Below are 12,286 nucleotides of genomic sequence, written 5' to 3'. Positions count from 1 at the left end.
CGAGAGGCTGCGACGAGGCGTCAGACACATGGCCGGTCTTCTCTGAGCCTTGCTTTCTCACTCCGTTACGCGGGAGAGTTGGACAAGGTCTCCGAGGTTTTTATCACACTCTAAAAGTTTTTAATTTGAGATTCCCGATCGCCCCTGCCACTTTGCTTAAAGAAAGGCTTGGGTTCCAAAGGCGGAATGGTGGCACCCTGGCTGTGGCCTGTGTCTGGGCAGGAACTCACGAGAAGGAAGCAGAAAGAAGCAGCTCCGGCCGCCCACCACGTCCTGACACCGGAGGTCCAATTTGGGGCATCCAAGTTCCAGCGTGGGGAACACTGCTCTGGGCTCCCCTCCCCACCCACACGTTGTCCTTCCCCGACCCCCCCCACCCCAATTCACAATGTATTTCACATGGACACAAGGCCCAGCAGGCCGTGTTCTGTGGGAGCCGCCGGGCCAGGGACCCCAAGCATTGAGCTTGAGCCGCTGGTGCAGGCGACACTGGATCCTGCCTCATTGGACCAGCGCCCGTGTCTCCGTGAGCTCAGCGTTTTGTTCCGAGCCTGTGAAATGAAGCCCCGGCTTTGCTCGGAGACGTCCTTTGGAAAGAAGAGTAGCGTGTCGATGCCACATGGTTTTCGGGGAAAGTCACTGCGTCTGCAGGATCCTCTCCCCATGTGAGTCGGCGTTGCGGGAGAGAGGAGAACTCAGAGATGTCTGTTCGAAGACCGGAATGAGAGGCGGGGGGGTCGTCCTGGCTGCGGTGAGAGGCCAGTGCCCCGCTGTGGTTTTCATTTTCCGCGGGAGCCAAAGGATTGTAAAGATTGCGTTTCTCCACCTCCGTGGGGCCACCCCATAGCTCCGCGCTCGTCATTCCGCAGAAAATCTAGGCAGCCAGCCAGCCTCTTATTTGCTATGAGAGTGAGGGTGAGTTTTTCGTATCCTCCGCTGAGCCTCAGTTTCCCCATCTGCAAAATGGCACCGCCGTGGCATCACAGGATGTTTAAGAGTGTCCATGCTATCTGAAATTAACACAGAGTGAGCGTAGCTGAAGCCTGACCCGCCAAAGGGCCCTTCGGCTTTCTTCGCCTCGGTGTTTCTCAGCTACAAAATGGAAAGAAGTCTTCTCTGATGGAGCTATACTGAGTCTCAGAATGAATGACACTCGGGGCATGCAGAGACACAGAGCGGTTATCAGCGCTGACTGAACAGAGCAGCTTGTCCCTGGGACACCAGCTCCATTACCGGCCGTTCCTTGGGCAGGGCAGTGGGCCCATGGGAGAGGACGGTCAGTGCACAGAAGCTCAGAACCTGGGCCGGGAGGAGTGTCCCAGCTGGCCTGCTCGAACCTACCCCCTTCCCTGATGCTTGGAGCTCACCTCCTGCATCTGGGCTGACAAGATGCCCCGCCTCTGGCGTTGAAGCCGCACCAATGCAAGGAATTGTCTTAATTATTGAGCCAAAAATCAGCCCGAGCTGGTAATTTCTCTTTTGTCCGTGCCTTAGCTTCCCCTCTGTAAACTTAGAATAATAACGGTCGCTCCGTTGCTTCACGTATGTCAGGGATCAAAACAGACAGGGAGGGAGACGTGTGGGCCTCTGGGGAAGAGACTTTGTGGCAATGCAAAGGGCAAGAGCAAAGCTTTCGAGGTGGCCTCACCTGGCACATTTGAGGAGCGGCGAAGGACCAGAGTGGCTACGGCAGAGCAGGAGGGGGGCTGGCAGAGAGGAGACAAGGACAGAGGTGGAGGGCGGCAGGACCATCCAGGGCCTCCAGGAGGCCATTGCGATGGCCTTGACTTTTTCCCTGGGATGCGGCCCACTGGTGAGTTCCAGCAGCGGGAGGGCTGGTGTAATCTGATCTCACTTTACATGGTCCACTCTGGCTCTTGTGCTGGTTACATGCAGACCACCAGAAACAGAGAGGGCACGGATGCCTAGGTGGCCACAGCGAGAACCCTGGGGACTTGCTTGCGAGTGGCATTGTTAGACGGGGGAGAAGTGGCAGACTCTGGATCTGTTTCCGAGATGGAGCCAACGGGATTTACTGATGACGAGTTCGGTGGGATGCACGAGAAAGAGCGCCTGGCAGGGCAGAGGGGCTTAGAGCCTTGTGCGGGCGCCAGAATTCAGGTGAAATTGACCCACACGGCTCTGTCGTCGTTATATTATTTTTAGGGGGAACTTCTAGTTATTTCCAGACAGAATAATGATGTGAAACTTTTCACTCAAATGTATTTGTTAAGCAGCAATATAATTCCGAGGGAAAAGTCTTATAAATATTGATTAGATACAGAAAAACTAGACAGACTATAAATGCTGACTCTGGAGAAGCAGGTACCTGTGGTGTTTGTTGCCAGTGGTAGCAGGAAAAGGAGGTGTCCGATGTCGAAAGCGGCTTTACCAAGCCAGGGTATGCATGCTTCCTCTCCAAACGGAACTCTTAAAACATAGCGACATGGATCCCCAGTTTGCTATTGGGAAGACAGGACTGACCGGTGGTTTCAGGGCTTGGAACACCTAGATCAAAAAGTTCAGCAAACTTTTTCTGTGAAGCGCCAGATGGTTAATATTGTCAGCCAAGCAATGTCTGTCACAGCTACTTTACCACTGCACTGTAACTCTTAAAAGCGGCCGCAGCAGCCAGAAATGAACAAGCCTAGCTGTGTTCCGCTACGTCGTCATTTGCAAAATCAGGCAGCTGGCCAGAGTTTGCAGACCCCTGGACTAGAATTAGAATTCTCAGAGCAGCAAAGCCCCAGAATGTCTTCTGTCCGGGACTTCCGGAAGTTCCAGGCTTCCCAACTCCGAGCTTCCCTTACCTCCACTGGCTCGGGACGAGCCGAGCTGTTTTGCTTTGTGTCGACTACGATTGCATTTAAACTCCCTGACTCCGTCGACCTACTTTCAACATTTAAGTAGTTCTCCCTGGGGATTGGAATCCAGTTTGACCTGGTTCCCTGCCAGGACACCCATGTCGTTTTTACAGTCTGTTTGGGGAAGCTCATCTCCTCTCAGAAACCAAACCGAACACGGATCAATTTTTCAAATGCCCCTGGGCTCTCTGTTAACATCTAGTTAATTCGGTCGCTGTTTTCCTGCAATTAAGTGCCTGGACACACCGACTGCCACCAGCTGCAGCTGCACTGACGCCTGTGATAGGTCCTCTTCATATAGCTAAGCCCTGAACAGTGTGGGGGTTAGGGACCCTGGCCCCTCGCCCAGTCAAAAATCCAAGTATAACTTTTGACTCCCCCCAAAACTTGACCACTAATAGCCTACTGTTGACCAGAAGAAGCCTTACTGATAATACAGTCGATGAGCACATACTTTGTGTGTTATATGTTTTATGTGCTGTATTCTTCCAATAAAGCAAGCTAGAGAACGGAAAATGTTATTAAGATGGACCCTGGCCCCTCGCCCAGTCAAAAATCCAAGTATAACTTTTGACTCCCCCCAAAACTTGACCACTAATAGCCTACTGTTGACCAGAAGAAGCCTTACTGATAATACAGTCGATGAGCACATACTTTGTGTGTTATATGTTTTATGTGCCGTATTCTTCCAATAAAGCAAGCTAGAGGACAGAAAATGTTATTAAGAAAATCATAAGGCAGAGAAAATACATTTACAGTATTTATTGAAAAGAATCTCTGTATGAGTGGACCCGCATAATTCAAACCCACATCATTTGAGGGTCAACTGTATATTATTCGAGAAGACTAGAGAGGCTTTCTTCCTCCAAACATTCGAATGAATTAATGTTCTAGGTCATTAGTGATGATTCACGAAATACAAAAAGATAGAAAAAAGTAGCCTGCCACCCCGTAGCCCCGTATCCGAGATAAAACAGTGTTGAACAGAAAATGCATTTCTTTCCAGCCTTCCACTCTCTTGTATTGGTTTATGTTGTCTTTGTGCCTTTATGAAATTATAACCAGACTGCCTATTAAATATTATGGCCTTTACTCTCCCATGACATGGCTTCAGAAATCATTTCCCTGCTTTTCTACGTCATTTTTGGTAAATCATTAAGTTGTCGAATTACGGCTCATCTGAGCAATCCGTGACTGTTGGTCATTCATGATGTTCTCAGCTGTCCACGCTTCCAAATGACGCTGCCCTCCGTATCTCTCAGCACAGAGCTGTTCTTGTTTAAGATGACCCGGACCAGCTAAATTTCTGGAGGTGGAGTTATTGGGGGTTTAGGTATTTACTATCTCTTGATTCCTTGTGGCTACATTGTTTTCCGAGGGGCGGGGGTGGCCCCAGAGTGTGGGTTTGGAGAGGTGGGGAGGTCAGGTTCTGACTCTCAGGGGTTGGTTGCGTTTTCTTTCTGGTCTCATTTCAAAGAGAGGAAATTGACTCTGCACCTAACACCCACCCCCAATTTCACCAAGCAGTTACGAGAGAAGGCAGGGTTCCTAGTTCTCATGGCAAATGATGCTGTTTCTCAGAGTACAACCGTGTGCTCGCAAATTGACCACATTTCTCAGTGGAACTTCTAAACGAGGGGTCCCCAAACTCCGGTCCGCGGACCCAATTCCAGTCTATGGCCTGTTAGGAACCAGGCCGCACAGCAGGAAGTGAGCAGCAGGGGAGTGAACGAAGCTTCCTCTGTGTTTGTAGCCGCTCCCCAGCGCCAGCATCACTGCCTCAGCTCCGCCTCAGATCACCGGGCATTAGATTCTCTTAGGAACACCCATACCTGCTGCCAAAGAGGTTGGGGACCGCTGCCGTAAACCTTTTGGGATGTGCTTCATCTCCGGGGAGTGAGGAGTAGCGTGGAAGGCATGCATTAAGAAGATACTCACCCAAACGAATGCGTAAGTGCAAATCGTGACAAGTGGAAAGGAACAATAACACAGGGAGCTATAAGAAATGAGAGCGGGACGAATGTATTTCCCTGAGGTTAAAAAAAATAAATAAATAAAACTTCTCTGAAGAGATAACAAGGGGCGTTTGAGACCTGAGGGGTACATAGAAATTGGTTGAGGGGGTGTGAGGAAAGCAGTCCAGGCAGCCAAAATGGCCAGTGCAAAGGCCCCAAGGCCACAGAGCTCCGTGATTTCCAGGAATCAGAGGCCGAATGGCCAGAGAGAGTGAGCAAAAGGCGGAGCGGCATGCCGTGAGTTAGGAGCGCTGGGCAGGCAGGCGTGGCTCGGGCAGAGTCTCAGAGATCTCATGAGAGACTGAGAACTGGCTTTGACGTGAAGAGTGGCAGGCTAAGAGCGTGGAAGCAGGACGATGACCCTGCAGTAGCCTTGGCGAGAGATGACCATGCCGGACTGGAGCTGCTGATGGAAATGAAGGAGAGAAGCAGATGAATTAGAGACATATTTTAGAGGCAGATTAGAATCCCTTTTCTTCCTCCCTTCTCTGGTTTCACCCTCGAGCTGATGACCGGGCAATTCTAGTCGTGTTCGAGAAGTCGGATCGAAGGGTGGTTGACTTTCATGCCAGTTTGCAAGAGGCAGGAGAGAAGCCTGCATATCTGAGGCATCAGCCACAATCACGGAACCAAAGAGCTGGCTGAACTCAACCCTGGTGCGTCCTAGCCAGGAGTTAGGGATGTTGGCGACCCCAGATCGGGTATCTCAGGCTTTGAACAGAATCGTCCCAGAACCAGTCATAAAATCACCACCACCATCCCCATCCCCAACAGAACATAGCCAGTACTCACATGTCATGATTAAAATCACTAGTCACATTTGGCCTGAGTCGGGGGAGAGAGCTGGAGCCAGCTGGCCTTCCCACATGGATCCCATGAAAGAATGAAACCACCATTGTGCCCAACAGGAACCTACTCTGGGGGCGTGAGACCGGAACTCGATCATTCCCTGTAATTCACATCCCACCAAGACAAGAGAGATGAGGAAATTCATTCATTGTCTGGTTTATTATATCAATTCTTGAGGTCCCACATGAGTACGAAGTGCACAGTGAGTTGCATGCTTTTTAACTAATGCTTATTGGATCTTACGTATGGGTTAATCAGATTGTTTAAAATTAAGTGCCACAAATCAAATCCTTTTCTCAGGAGTTTAAATTTGACAGACCCGTGTAAGTGACATGTTGTAATAGGAGATCCGGCTTTGGTGGCTCCCTGAAGGGCCAGGTTTCTGGATGAACTTTAGTTCAGATTTCAGCTCCTCAGGTAATTAGCTCTGTGATCTTGGGCACGTCGCCAAAACTACCTGAGCTTCATTTTTCTCCTCTGTAGCATGTAAGAGCATCCACTTTCCAGGGTCATGGAAATCAAAGGAGTTAAGATAAGTGAAATAGAATAGGTCTGGGCATATAGCAGGTGCTCAATAAAAGGTGGCCAACAACATTATTTAAGGTTTAGACTCATATATATATATATCTCAGTACCACCTAAGCTGCATTCACCAGTAAGCCACACACGACTACTAAGCACTGAAACATAGCTAGTCTGAACTGAACTGTGCTATGACCATCAAATACATACCAAAATTTGAGAACATATGACAAAAAAATTATTAAAATTTCATTAATTCGTTTTTATATTGATTACATGTTGAAATAACGTTTTGGATATATCGGGTTAAATAGCACATGCAACTAACATTCATTTCATCATTTTTTAAAATGTGGCCACTGGAAAAAATTTAACTGTGTACGTGACTTGCATTTATACTTCTGTTTGACAGCACTGGTCCAAAGGTCTGATTTAAGGAACAGGAATGATCAAGAACTAGGAAAAGCATGGACTTTGCAATCGGAAAGATTTGGGGGTTTTCTGAGGAGCATCGCTCTCATGCCATCAGGAAATCCACTTAATTCACGTGCCTCAGCTTTCTCATCTGTAAAATGGGAGCAAGAATCCCTACAAAAACATGCTGTTTCGAGGCTTACGTGAGATCACGTATGGGAAGTGCTTAGCTCAGTCCCGGGACAAAAATAGATGCTCAGACCAAAACGCAGGTTCCAGCTTTTGTTGCGTGCGCTAGGGGTGTTTAATATTCAGAAGTGCTGATCCTAAAAACGAATTAATAACAAAAACTCTCATTTATTTAACAAGATGACTTTGGCGTGCTGTTTGTATCTCCATCATCACATTTGACCTTCAGAATGACCCTGGGAGGTACAGTCGGCCCTTATAGAGCTGGGGAAACTGAGACACAGGAGCCCTTCGAGGTCTGAGCAAGAGCTAGAACCAAGCGTGTTCCCATCAGCCCTGTTGTGTTCCCTGAAACATGTCTGCCTCCGAGGTGTGTTTCAAGTTTTGCTTCTCCCTCTGGTTAGGCAGCGTGCATGGCCGTGCCCTGAACAAGGGAGAAGACCAACAGCTCATGCAAGCCAGCAGCCTGCAGGGCCGCCCTCGCCCAATGGTGCTGTGCTGTGTATTATCCGGGGAGACTTGTAAGGCAAGAAAGGGCCCCTTTTTTTCCCCAGCCTGGTGGAGAGCTGGTCGACACACTTGCGACAGAGGAGAGGCAGCTCATAAAGCCATGTTTCCTGGACACTTTGGTACCCACTTAGGTCTCGACCCAAGTATAAGAGCTGCTGGGCACACAGGAGACATTGTACCATAAGTGCCCCTCCCCAACTTCTTTAACTTCATACGTTAAACACTCTGCTGTGTCAGTACGTACGGCGCTGCATCATTCTTTTCATCGGATGAATGTTATTCTGTGCGATGGTCGTGCCAAAATGTATTTAGCCAGTTCCCACTGATGGACATTTAGGTCGCTTTCAGTTTATATCAATGAGACAAACTCCTTCGGTAGACTTAATGCTGAGAAAAAATGGGCAGTGAATTTAAACTTCTATAGATTTGGATAAATTGCTCTCCAAGGTGTTTGTATAAATTCACACCCCCACCAGCAATGTACGAGGCGCCAGTTCCCCGACACCGTCAAGATGACCAAATATTTCCTGATGATACGTCAGCACGGAGAAATCAGAGGGAGGGTAAGATGGCAACTGGGAGACCAGTCAGGAGGCTGGGGCAGCTGTCCAGCTAAGAAATGATGGATACCCGAACCATAACAGAGAGAGGAGGAGGAGAAGGAGGAGGAGGAGGAGGAGGAGGAGGAGGAGGACTAGAGCTAGTGTAGAAGAAAAATCCTGGGGCATGGTAGCGAGTGAAGGCCATGGGGGAGAGGAAGCGAGGCTGGGTCTTGGGTTTCTGTCTTGAACGAATGGGTAGGCAGTGGTTCTGTTTACCGAGATGCTGAACACAAGGAAGAGGGTAGGTGTGGAGAAGGGAAAACCATGGTTTTAGCTGGGAGCACTTTGAGCTTAATATGCGGGATGTTGGAGGTATCAATTGGACCAGGGAGGAAGATTCAGGGACGGTGAATTATTGCATGTGCATGAGATTTCCCAGCGATGCACGGATGGAGAAATGGATAGGTGGATGAGTGAGAGGATGGGTGGATGGATGGATGGTGGATGGATGGATGGATGGATGGATGGACAGACGATGACAGACAGAAATCTAGATTTTATTCTACTTAAATCGAACCATATGAAATTGCTGTTTTGTTAAAAAAATGATCAAATACTTAATTTTACATAGGCTGCAGTATTTAAGGAGAGGGCTACTGATATCTGCAGTTTACTTTGAAATACATCAAAAAAATAAGATTAACGGACGGATGGAAGGGTAGTTTTGTGATAAAGCAAGCATGGTACAGATGTTAAGAGCAGAAGCTAGGCGGCGGATGTGCAGGATTCACCGTCGTCAAATTCAACTTTGCTCTACACTGGAAATTTCCATAATAAATTTATGGGGGATGTTTTTCAGTGTTTAAATGTTGGCAGTTTTGTGTGGTTTCACCTAATATTTATTCTTTACTTGGCCAAGAGAGCCTTCCAGGTTCCCATCCTGTAGCATCAACAGAGCTGCTGTCTCCTTTGGCGTTTTTCTTCCCAGAGCTGGGGGCTGAGGGGGTGCTTTTCTTCCTCCCAGAGTTCAGGTTGAATTGCCCTAACTTGCTGATTACTGCGCTGAGTTTGCCGGTATCTGGCTTGTAATAATTATAGATTTTCTCTGCGATTTGATCCCATTGGTTGCCACAGCAACGGCGTAATAGCTCAACTGAAGCTCTGTCACGATGATTTAGAACCAACACGTCTCTCCAGCAGCCTCCAGTCTGGGTGCCCCCACCCCCTGGCCGTCGTCATGGCAACCGATGAGCTGCACGTGACGGAAAGCTCTGTGTTCCCCGCTCCCTTTCATTCCCCGTGCCCATCTTGTGACCCTTCCCACTTCCTCTTCTGGCCCCTGTGGACAGGCATTGACCCCCACCTTGGGCAATAATGGAGGGGCTACCATAGGGAGGGGCTTGAGTCATAGTTTCCCCAACCGCCCCCTAGGGCGTCAGGTGGGTCTTCAGAGCCAGAGCTTCCCCTCTGCCCCCTCCCACCGGGTCTTGGAGATGGGTTGGCGTCCCGCAGAGCCCCTTCGTGGCTGTGGCTGTCATAGGCTGGATCTGCTGCAGCCACCACCACCACCACCGCCACCAGAGTCCCGGGGAAGCCATGTAGGAATCTGTAGCCTTGGATCTCTGCCTTGTAGCTCCATCAGTTCCCAAGCCTCTTAGAGAAAATCTAGAAGGAGGACCCTGGAAGAGGACAGGGGAGACAGAGACCGTTTCAGAAGGTCCCAGATCATCTCTCCTCCGGCTTAAACAGAGCTGGGCTTGAAACATCTTTTTTAGAAATCCGTGTTCTATTTTTCCTCTCTGTTTATCTTTTTTTACTCTCTCTCTCTGTTTTTGTGTGGATTTTTCCTTTCTGTTTCTATCTGAAAATATCCCTACCCCCCCTCCTGTCTTTCAGCCTCTTGCTCTCTCTCTTCCCCTCCTCCTTCCCCTACCCCACCCCCATCTCTCTGCCTCTGACACTTTCTGGGACCCAGCTGAGCGCCTCCTTTCCCCAAACCGGCTTTGCTCCCTAGTCGTCCTCTCCTCCCTCTTGCACCCGAGCCCATGTTCTGGGGACCACCTGGAAGTCCAGAGCACCCTCCCCAGGGGAAGCTGGGACCCGGCGGCACCTCTTAGGATGGATCAGCCGGTCATGTCCCTGGGACTCTGCAGAATGGCCTAGAAGAGGCATTTTGAGCAGGCGGAGCCGGGCTTGCTGTGGGACCCTGACAACCAGGCACCGTGAGTGCAGGTGTGTGTGTGTGTGTGTGTGTGTGTGTGTGTGTGCGCGCGCGCGCGCGCGTGTGCGTGTGTGTATCCTGTGTATTTGCATGTGTCTCCTGGCGTGTGGAGGTGTGTCTCCATGTGTGTCAGTGACTTATTTGTGATGTTGGGTGTGCAAGGGCGTGTGTGTGTGTGTGTCCTTGCACACGTGTGCAAGTGCGCCCGTGTGTTGCTTTCAGTCTGAAGGACACACAATAGTGAATGACAGATTTTTCAAGGGTACTTTGTGGAGAGAACACAGCAGGATGAGCCCCCTTTAAGCAGGAGCAAAATAAAGATGGGTATGAGAATGATAGATAAGGAATTTGCTTTTGTCAGACATCTGCCTTCTGGCCCCAGGCGATGAAGCGAGGGTCACCTTGAAAAGGCGTTTTTACTCAAGCGCCAAAATAAATCCTTCCTTTCCATTCTAAGGGCTAAAATAGTGCGTGCGTGTGCACACACACACACACACACGTACATACACACACATACACCTTTCTCTTGAAACTCAGAGGAATGGAAAGCTCAGTCAGGGGGACACGTCTGGGGACATCTGCAGTGAGAATCTCTTGCTCGACAACCTGGATGGCTGATGCCAAGAGCAGGTGCGAGGAAACTTAGGGTAGTGACTCCCTCGCATCTTTTACCTCTGTGGTCACTTAGAAGTTCGTTTTGAATTTCTTCACAGAAGCAGCCCGAGAGGCAGCAGGAAAGGGGTCAGTTAGAAAGCCAAATTTCATTTGCAGGGCAAGACGTGGCAATGCTGTCAACTCGCTGTTTAGGATCCTGCAGTTGGTGTATGAGAGCAGGCAGCCGCGTCACCCGTGAGAGAGAATGGCCTGTCTTGGAGTATTTGGGAGACTGGGTGGCCGGTCACTCTGGGTGAATGCTGACTGTGGGCTGGGCAGGCCGTGGGCACCTTAGCAGAGAGGACAGATCCAGAAATGAGGACCAACCTCTAGAAGGTTCCGGTCCAAGTAGGAACAGACTCTGATCCCTCAGTGCGGTGCCCTCACTCTCAGCCATGGCTGCCACTTGCAGTTCGTCTAAGATGCCACCCTCGGTCCCTTACGCCGTGACCTCTGTCTGCAGCGACCCTGCCACCTTGGTCCACCTGTCAAAGCTCTAACCTCCTTTAAACACCCTCTCATCTTTTCTCTATTTGCCTGTGAGCCGCAGTTTATTTTACAAGAACTTGAAGAAAAATGTTGATGAAGATGAAATACATGCAGGGCGACCGGCCTAGACTCATAAATGTCAATGTCACAAAAGGCAAAGCAGCTGAGAAGTGGTTCCAGGTTTAAAAGAGATGGAAGAGCCATGTAGACGAAAGCGATGTGTGGTCCCAGGGTGGAGCCTGGATCCGGGGAACAAAAAACAGGCACAAAAGACATTTTGGGGACAAGACGAGGAATTTGAACATAGACTATATATTAAGTAATAGTATTATGTTGATGATAAATTTCTTGAGCGTGCAATACCTTGTATCTCAGACAATTTATTTTACTTTTTATTTTTAACGCCTGCAGCACCTGGTCTTCCTAGGTGGTCTCCCATCCAAGTACTAACCAGGCCCGACTCTGCTTAGCTTCCGAGATCGGACGGGATCAAGCACATTCGAGGTGGCGTGGCTGTAGACTCACATAGTATATACAGAGGTTATAGAGGAGAATATCCTTGTTTTTAGAAGATATAGGCTGAAGGATTTAGGGCTGAAATATCACAATGTCTGCAACTAACTCTTAAATAATTCAGAAGTTAATGATAATAGATAGATGATAGGTAGGTAGATGATTGATAGATAGATGATAGAGGGTGAGTACGAATGTGGCAGGCCGAGTATTAACAATTGGTGGTTCTAGAATTATGATTCGCCGTTGAGCCGTGTTTGCAACTTTTCTGTAGGTTTAAAATTTTTCAAGTGCCCACTCCGTGCTGGGCGCTGTGCCTGGTTTTAAACGTGGATTGCCTCATGTAATCCTCAGAGCGACCTGGGAATGAGGGATTTTTTATCATATCCACTTTCCAGTTGAGAACACAGAGACAAAGCCAGATTGGAGCCCAAGCCAAAACCCACATTAATTCCATGGCCCCCCTGTCCACGGTGTTTGCGAAATTACCAAAGATAACTCAAC

At 49.1% G+C, this 12,286-nt stretch overlaps 1 pseudogene; it reads right to left on the bottom strand.

Moving 5' to 3' along the window:
* Positions 1-11,671: 11,671 nt before the first annotated feature.
* Positions 11,672-11,790, bottom strand: LOC112481678 (annotated as a pseudogene).
* Between the last annotated feature and the right edge of the window lie 496 nt (positions 11,791-12,286).

Source organism: Pteropus alecto, unplaced genomic scaffold (genome assembly GCF_000325575.1).
Source record: "Pteropus alecto unplaced genomic scaffold, ASM32557v1 scaffold44, whole genome shotgun sequence".
In the NCBI taxonomy this organism is placed as follows: Eukaryota; Metazoa; Chordata; class Mammalia; order Chiroptera; family Pteropodidae; genus Pteropus; species Pteropus alecto.
Note: the sequence above shows the minus strand (reverse complement) of the source record. Positions and strands in the feature narration are given on the sequence as shown.